This window comes from Schistocerca nitens, chromosome 12, assembly GCF_023898315.1.
Source record: "Schistocerca nitens isolate TAMUIC-IGC-003100 chromosome 12, iqSchNite1.1, whole genome shotgun sequence".
NCBI lineage: Eukaryota > Metazoa > Arthropoda > Insecta > Orthoptera > Acrididae > Schistocerca > Schistocerca nitens.
In genome coordinates this window covers 132,082,738-132,091,976 of record NC_064625.1, presented here as the reverse complement: position 1 = coordinate 132,091,976, position 9,239 = coordinate 132,082,738, and the positions used below count along the sequence as shown (strand labels likewise).

Genomic DNA, 9,239 nt, shown 5'->3' with positions numbered 1-9,239 from the left:
AAACTGTGTGCCCGACCGAGACTCGAACTCGGGACCTTTGCCTGTCGCGGGCAAGTGCTCTACCAACTGAGCTACCGAAGCACGACTCACGCCCGGTACTCACAGCTTTACTTCTGCCAGTACCTCGTCTCCTACCTTCCAAACTTTACAGAAGCTCTCCTGCGGACCTTGCAGAACTAGCACTCCTGAAAGAAAGGATATTGTGGAGACATGGCTTAGCCACAGCCTGGGGGATGTTTCCAGAATGAGATTTTCACTCTGCAGCGGAGTGTGCGCTGATATGAAACTTCCTGACAGATTAAAACTGTGTGCCCGACCGAGACTCGAACTCGGGACCTTTGCTTCGGTAGCTCAGTTGGTAGAGCACTTGCCCGCGAAAGGCAAAGGTCCCGAGTTCGAGTCTCGGCCGGGCACACAGTTTTAATCTGTCAGGAAGTTTCATTCAGGAACTCACAATAAACTGCCAGCAACCATTAAAAACTTGGTATTAGATAAAGCACAGTTTAATGAGAGTTTGAAAGACCTTTTGATAGTCAACTCCTTCTACTGTATAGATGAGTATCTTAACAGGGACTGTTACATACGCTTACGTAAAAGTGTCAGTTAGATTTCAGTTTTGACAGCTCTTGATCACAACACTCAAGATTAGGTATTCTGTATATGATAAATTTATTGAGAGTGCATAACAATGTTGCATTCTGACAGTGTCTTAATTCTGTAAATATTAGAAGTTGCAGCTTACTGTAATGTATTCACTTACTTTGACAAACTCCTGACAAATGATCAGTGTAGTAAGTACGAGGGCTGACCAGAAAGTAAGTTACTGTCGGTCGCGAAATGGAAACCAGTGGGAAAATCCGGTAAAGCTTCGCACAGATGTGTTGGGCAGTTGTAACAACAACAACTGTACATATAAAAATTTTTCTTCGGATTTTCGATAAATTAGTGTAAGCAATGTTTACATTTCATTTCTTTTTCTTTTCGTGTCATTACGTTAAAGAAACTGTAAGCAACTTTCGGGGTGAATATTAATATTTATGTCAAATTTCAAGCAATGCTATAACAGAATTGAAGTGTAACCCATGTTGAATTTATTGTAACATGTTTGAAATTGTAATTGTGCGCCTGGTCCATACGTAGGCAATGTATTAGGATATGTGGAATGTAAAACCTTTGGTGAATACCCTATCTGTAGGGGAGCGCGGGAAAATGCACACAGGCGGCACGGCATAACGGGCTCAGCAAGTCAGTCGGAGTTGGGCACCGGTCTGAGGAACACGTTCCGGATCGAGGAGGCTATCCTGGAAAAAGTGGTTTCATTGAGCCTCGGATGTGCCGTTTCCGACGACTATACAGCCTGGCTATCTTCTATAGGCACTGCATTGAAAAGGATTGCGACGCTAAGAAGAAACAAAGTGCCGATACAGCAAGAGCCATAGCTGTGATTGTATGTGTGCTGTGCGCCTCGCCATCTCGTTGCCCGCCAACCGTCGCATCGACACGAACAGGTTAAATCTTTAGAATTGTATTCGTGTGGACCAGTGTAAAATTTGTTCCTAACTGTTCAATAATAACTTGACTTTTACCAGAATTGCCCTATCAATTAATTATCCTAATCACTAACCTGGACAGGGTCCTTTCAGCATGTTGTGCAATCCGAGTGTCCCGAAATGAAGATTTAAAGTTCATGTTAATAAGAATTACATGCAGACCTATCTATGCTAGAAAGATGTTTAAGGAGCTTTATTGTTAATGAAAATATAAGCAAAGAACAAAGGTTTGCCAAAGTTGGAAAATAATTTTGGAATTGGTTTAGTAATGAAGCTTAATTAATTTGAGACAAAAAGAAAGGTAGTTAAATGAGGAATTAATAAGACAAAAAGAGTAGTAACACATATATTGTAAATCTTGAGTACTTAATGCTTACGATAGTTAATAGTTTCAACACAGTGATCATAACAGTTTCAGGGTCCCCCCTCCCCTCTTCTGTTTTCTATTCATTTTAAATTCTGAAGTGTACTGAACTGATTTGACCAGCAAAGTTAAAGTCAATATAAAACCTAAATTTATCAGTGTTTCACCCTTATTAAAATTGACATTGTATGTGTGTTTCAAAAGTGCTGTTTCTAGGGTAACCTATGCCCAATTTCAGTCAGATCAATGGACAAAACGCAGTTTGTAGTAATCATTATAGTGTAATGTTGTGTATTTATAGCTTGTCCAAATTAGTACAGAAAAGGAAAATACTAGTTCAGTAGATTTTTCTGGTTCTAAAATTTTCCATATAATGCGGTATTACTACGTGTTGTTATGTTTGTACCTACATCCACTTATACAAGGGAAAAACTCACTTAATGCCTAATTAGGCTGGCGACCGTATTATTAACCATTGGTAGCATCTGCTGTGTATGTTTCTTGCCCGTCCTAACGTGTAGTTGCACTTTATACATGCTTGACGTATCATTGTTGTTACTGACTGGGTATAAGTCCGATTTTGCTTCCATTCAGGTACACGCGGTCAACATATTTACTAAAATCCTTTCTTGTAAGGTGAAGCCCGTCAACTTATCATAGTACAGGCTTTAAAGAGTTAACGTACGCCCGAGCGAGAGCGTTACACAGTGTCTCTAGTATGCCCATAGATCGTGTCGCGTCGCTCTTCTGAGTTTTGAGTGAACAGTGAGCACGTAAAAATGTGTAGAGAATAGCGCCTCCCGCCAAGTACGAGGGCCCGGTTAGAGAGTTCGCCTGTGTGATGCAACCCACATAACACAGCTGTCAAGCAGTTCCTCCTTCGTGCCAATTCTCGGCCGCACACTGCAGGGGCAATGAAGTCGCTCCTGCAGCGTTTCCGATGAGAAGTGTTTGATCACCCACAATACAGTCCGTCATTGGCTCCCCCTGAGTCTCATTTCTGCTCACAAAAACCGCTGGCCATGAAGAAAAAATTTTTCGACATACAACGAGCTGCAGACCTGGCCGAAAGCACAGGCGGCTGCTTTGTATGACGAGGATATTGGAAAGTTGATACAACACTACGACAAAACTCGACGTTAGGGCGGCGACTATGTAGAGAAGTAGGTGGAAGGTGTACCTAACTGTTGCAAATAAAATGTTTCTGGTTTTCACTGTGGTTTCCGTTTCGCGACCAAACGTAACTTACTTTCTGGACAGCCCTCGTATTATATTCAAATGTTGCGGTGTTAAGGGGAGCCGGAGGTGCCTATGCTGCCCATGTTAAAATCACTAACTTTGAGGAACATTTATGAATAAACTACCAAATAGAAAAATTTGAATTTTTTTTTTTTACATATAGAGTGGTTTATTACTGCAGTTATGACAGAGGGATTTTGGAGTATCCTTTCTAGTTTCCTTCCAATTATTTTTTTTATTAATGACCCAAATTTTTTTACAAATAATTGCTTTATAATTAAACTGAAATGAAACTACTGAACATATTGCCAAATGGCTGTGTTTCAATGTAAGTTTGACCAATAGGAGTGCTGTATAAAAATTTCATCTCTCTAGCTTGAGTGGATTTTGAGAAAATGTTCCTTATATTCGAAAAATTCTAATTTACGGGAAATGGCTATCAGACTTTCTCAATACATTCCAGCACTATAGGATGGATTATCAGGGTCTTCTTCTTCATCCTCCAAAAGCTTCCTCTTCTGTCTTCTTTTCTGGCCTGTTGTTCCATCATACTTCATATGCCTTTCTCTTCTTTCTGCTCCTCTTATCCTTTGTCTGTCAATATTACTTAGTGCTCGTACAGTGTTCACCCCAGCTGTAAATCCTAATGCCTTCAGAACTTGACACTTCACACTGTTCCCTTGGTTGTAGGTTGCTATTGCATCATAAATGCCAAAGTGCAGTGTTTTTATGTTTACAAACACCCTTTTAGGAATGACTTTCCAAATAAAATTGTTTACGCTCTCATTAGGGTTCTGCGTCTTTCCGTGTAGACATTTGTGTAACAATTCTGGCTGTGCTAAGTCATGAAAAATATCATCACTGTCACTAGCATATTCACGAAATCTGTCAGTTCCACCAGTCAGCTTCTTGCCAGAAGATGTCACAGGGCTATGGCCGGCCATGTGTTGCTTAGCAGAAGAACGCACTGTTTCAGTAATTGTAGTATCGCAACTTGGTATTAGTGTTAATTTTCTTTCACCTACGTTCTTCCTCTTCTTATATAAACGGTTACTGAAACGTGGCATCGTAACCAGAACAACGCTTTACACAAGAAGTATAATACTACCAACAACAGGCGCAACACTGAACTAATTCGAAACGGTAAACAGCAAAGAGACGATGCTCCGCGCTCTTAGCGCTTCATTTGTCACAGAAAACAATGTAGCCAACGCTTGCACACTCGCTGTATGCGTAACATAAGGCGCTGTATGCGTAACAGGCCGAGAAAATCCCAAGTAGTTCGCCAGGAAGTCACGAGAGGGTGTTAGATGCATTCAGCGCCCGCCCATTTCCTCTGCAGGCGTGGGGGAAAATGGTAATAACTCCACTTCTAGGGCGAGTAGAACAATAATTCAAAGTTGACATTAAAGAGGAATGTTCCAATTAATTTTCGGAAGCAAAAAAAAAAATCGTAATTTTTTGGATTTGACAACCTCCGGCTCCCCTTAACGTCGGCAAATGGACGGGTCGTGGCCTGCGAGGGCCCATCGTTATTAGTGTTCAGATCACTTGAACTCTACCCAGCAATAAAGTCTGACATTAGTTCCACCTCAGTTCGCTGCCTGTTTTGTTTTACCAGTCTGCCCAGCCTCTGTAATGAGGTGTGGCCGTCCAACCCCACGACGTCTGGGTGTGCCTTCACCACAGCACTTCTCGAACAGCCAAGTAGTGCAGTTTCCGAAATGCTTTTGCCGAGCGTCCGGGCCATCACAATCTGCCCTCCGTCAAACTAAGGCAGACCTCCCGCCTTCTCCATTCAACACACGGACAGCACACTCACTGATAGCACATGCACCGTGCGTGTGTCTGACTAGCAGTCATTCCCCGCCAGGTGGCGCTGCTATCTCCTGGACGGCTTTGTATCAGTACTAGATAGATTATGATAAGGCCCCCGGAGTAGACTACATTCCATTGGAACTACTGACGGCCTTGGGAGAGCCAGTCCTGACAAAACTCTACCATCTGGTGAGCAAGGTGTATGAGACAGGCGAAATACCCTCAGACTTCAAGAAGAAAATAATAATTCCAATCCCAAAAAAAGCGGGTGTTGACAGATGTGAAAATTACCGAACAATCAGTTTAATAAGTCACAGCTGCAAAATACTAACGCGAATTCTTTACAGACCAATGGAAAAACTGGTAGAAGCCGACCTCGGAGAAGATCAGTTTGGATTCCGTAGACATGTTGGAACACGTGAGGCAACACTGACCCTACGACTCATCTTAGAAGCTAGATTAAGGAAGGGCAAACCTACGTTTCTAGCATTTGTAGACTTAGAGAAAGCTTTTGACAGTGTTGACTGGAATACTCTCCTTCAAATTCTGAAGGTGGCAGGGGTAAAATACAGGGAGCGAAAGGCTATTTACAATTTGTACAGAAACCAGATGGCTGTTATAAGATTCGAGGGGCATGAAAGGGAAGCAGTGGTTGGGAAGGGAGTGAGACAGGGTTGTAGCCTATCCCTGATGTTATTCAATCTGTATATTGAGCAAGCAGTGAAGGAAACAAAAGAAAAGTTCGGAGTAGGTATTAAAATCCATGGAGAAGAAATAAAAACTTTGAGGTTCGCCGATGACATTGTAATTCTGTCAGAGACAGCAAAGGACTTGGAAGACCAGCTGAACGGAATGGACAGTGACTTGAAAGGAGGGTATCAGATGAACATCAACAAAAGCAAAACGAGGATAATGCATTGTAGTCAAATTAAGTCGGGTGATGCTGAGGGAATTAGATTAGGAAATGAGACACTTAAAGCAGTACATGAGTTTTGCTATTTGGGGAGCAAAATAACTGATCATGGTTTTTAGTGAAATGGAGAGTCATGACACACTCCTTACAAGGGTCCCATTTATATCGGTGCGTTTCGCCATACACATTAACATCACGGACGCTGTAGTTTCAGAGTTATGCGCTAGTGGCGCTGCTGTCCGCTTTGTGACGTCGCAAAAAAAAAAAAAAAAAAAATTGTGAAATCTTAGGGACTTAACTGCTAAGGTCATCAGTCCCTAAGCTTACACACTACTTAACCTAAATTATGCTAACGACAAACACACACACCCATGCCCGAGGGAGGACTCGAACCTCCGCCGGGATCAGCCGCACAGTCCATGACTGCAATGCCACAGACCGCTCGGCTAATCCCGCCCGGCGTGAGGATGCAGCCCTCTAGTTTAAGTACAAGAGGCACTAAGTAATGCTGAATATTTTGCAGAGGATTTCCAACGACTTGTTGAGTCCATGCTGCTCCGAGTTGTTTCATTACTGCGACCAAAAGTAGGTCCGACATGAAAAGTGGCTCTGAACACTATGGGACTGAGGTCGTCAGCCACTACTGAGAACTACTTAAACCTAACTAACCTAAGAACATCACACACACCCATGCCCGAGGCAGGATTTGAACCTGCGACCGCTGCAGCCGCGTGGTTCCGAACTGAAGCGCCTAGAACCTCTCGGTCACCGCGGCTGACGGTCCGACATGATACCAGGAGGTATCCTATGACTCTTTTCACCTCACTCTGATCTGTTTCTCCCAGACGGGCCTGTCTTCCCATAACCGAAAATACACTGCAGTGGGTCATACCACTGCCTTCCTCCAAGTCGCTCAATATGAAGTATTGAAGATGAAAATTGGTTTGAACCTGGAAGCTGTTAGGCAATCTGCAACTGGGACCTTGCACCATGAGTTGGGTTAGCCCTCTCATTTTATAGCTGTTGATGTAGCTGCGAAGATAGATGTAGATGAAGGTGTAGACAAAGCAAGGTGACTTTGCCCTGTAGAGACATACAGGGTGTAATGGGTAAAACTGCAGATGTTTTTGTGTGTGGTACTTGATATGTACACACATGCGTGTGTTGGTTGTCTTTTCTGTGTGTCAGTCTTCCCACAGACACTTCGCATAATTAACTACCTGATGTCTTCTGCATGGTCGTAACTGCAGCACTTCTATATAGACAAACCTGTTTGCGTCCACATGTCCACACTTCAACACCTGACCTGCTGCCCAGGGGAAAATAAGCATTAACTCTTGTCACCTCACTGTGATCTGTTTCTCCCAGACGGGCCCGTCTTCCCATAACCGAAAATACACTGCAGTGGGTCATACCACTGCATCCCTCCAAGTCGCTCAATATGAAGTATTGAAGATGAAAATTGGTTTGAACCTGGAAGCTGTTAGGCAATCTGCAACTGGGACCTTGCACCATGAGTTGGGTTAGCCCTCTCATTTTATAGCTGTTGATGTAGCTGCGAAGATAGATGTAGATGAAGGTGTAGACAAAGCAAGGTGACTTTGCCCTGTAGAGACATACAGGGTGTAATGGGTAAAACTGCAGATGTTTTTGTGTGTGGTACTTGATATGTACACACATGCGTGTGTTGGTTGTCTTTTCTGTGTGTCAGTCTTCCCACAGACACTTCGCATAATTAACTACCTGATGTCTTCTGCATGGTCGTAACTGCAGCACTTCTATATAGACAAACCTGTTTGCGTCCACATGTCCACACTTCAACACCTTACCTGCTGCCCAGGGGAAAATAAGCATTAACTCTTGTCACCTCACTGTGATCTGTTTCTCCCAGACGGGCCCGTCTTCCCATAACCGAAAATACACCGCAGTGGGTGATACCACTGCCTTCCTCCAAGTCGCTCAATATGAAGTATTGAAGATGAAAATTGGTTTGAACCTGGAAGCTGTTAGGCAATCTGCAACTGGGACCTTGCACCATGAGCTGGGTTAGCCCTCTCATTTTATAGCTGTTGATGTAGCTGCGAAGATAGATGTAGATGAAGGTGTAGACAAAGCAAGGTGACTTTGCCCTGTAGAGACGTACAGGGTGTAATGGGTAAAACTGCAGATACTTTTGTGTGTGATACTTGATATGTACACACGTGAGTGTGTTGGTTGTCTTTTCTGTGTGTCAAGTCTTCCCACAGACACTTCGCATAATTAACTACCTGATGTCTTCTGCATGGTCGTAACTCCAGCACTTCTATATAGACAAAACTGTTTGCGTCCACATGTCCACACTTCAACACCTGACCTGCTGCCCAGGGGAAAATAAGCATTAACGAGCTGTTCTTGACACATGCGGATGGAGGTACTAAGCAGTCTAAAAACATACTACTCCAGGCAGCTATAGTTATAAGTCTGCAAATGAAGTAAACAACGATGTAATGGTGTTCATTGCACTATCCTCAGCCACCAGTGAAGATACATGCACTTATCTCATTTACACCCTGTATATACAGAGATACAGAGGAAATAAGGTCATGTATAGAGATCTAGATGTGGAGATAGACACAGATGTAGAAGAATGTGTGTGTGTAGAAAGGTGACTTGCACCATATCGTCACGTATGGGGATGTACATGTTGATGTAGATTAAGTGATGATGATGCTACAAAATATAATATCAGATCAGATATAGAGGAAGGCCAGGTGTGAGGCGATTAAAATATTTGTTGAGAGACTGAATACTGCTGGTAATCGTTATAAAGATCAGTTTATTTGCACCATCAGAGCTGACAAGTATTGCAGCTGTATCATATTAGATGTGTACATACATAAACACCTATTCAAATAGTGGTGTCCCCAGATGTAGCGGGCTTGGAGAATGTCCCATCACGTACTGGGGGGACAAGTCAGAGGTAATTACAATATTTGTTGAGAGACTGAATACACCAAGTAATCGATATAAAGGCCAGTTTATTTATACCATCACAATTCATATGTATTGCACCTGTGTCGTGCCACTCACTCGAATAGTAGCGTCCCCAGATGTGGAGGACTCAATGAATGTCCGATCAGGTACTGGGTAGATAAGGTCGGAGGTGATTAAAATATTTTCTGAGAGAGTGAATACACCAAGTAATCGACGAAGGCAGGTTTATTTGTACCATAAGAGCTGACAAGTATTGCCCCCGTGTGATGCTAGATGTGTACAGAGAGAACCAGCTGCTAGAATAGTGGCCTCTACAGATATGGAGAACTGAAGGGATGTCTGAACAGGTATTGGGGCAGGGGTCAAGGTAAGTGGTGATTAA

At 43.0% G+C, this 9,239-nt stretch overlaps 1 non-coding gene across 1 annotated transcript; it reads left to right on the top strand.

The window, feature by feature from the left end:
* Window positions 1-339: 339 nt before the first annotated feature.
* On the top strand, window positions 340-414 carry Trnas-cga (transfer RNA serine (anticodon CGA)). The gene has a single exon. It is a non-coding gene; the product is annotated as a tRNA-Ser (tRNA).
* The last annotated feature ends 8,825 nt before the right edge of the window (window positions 415-9,239 follow it).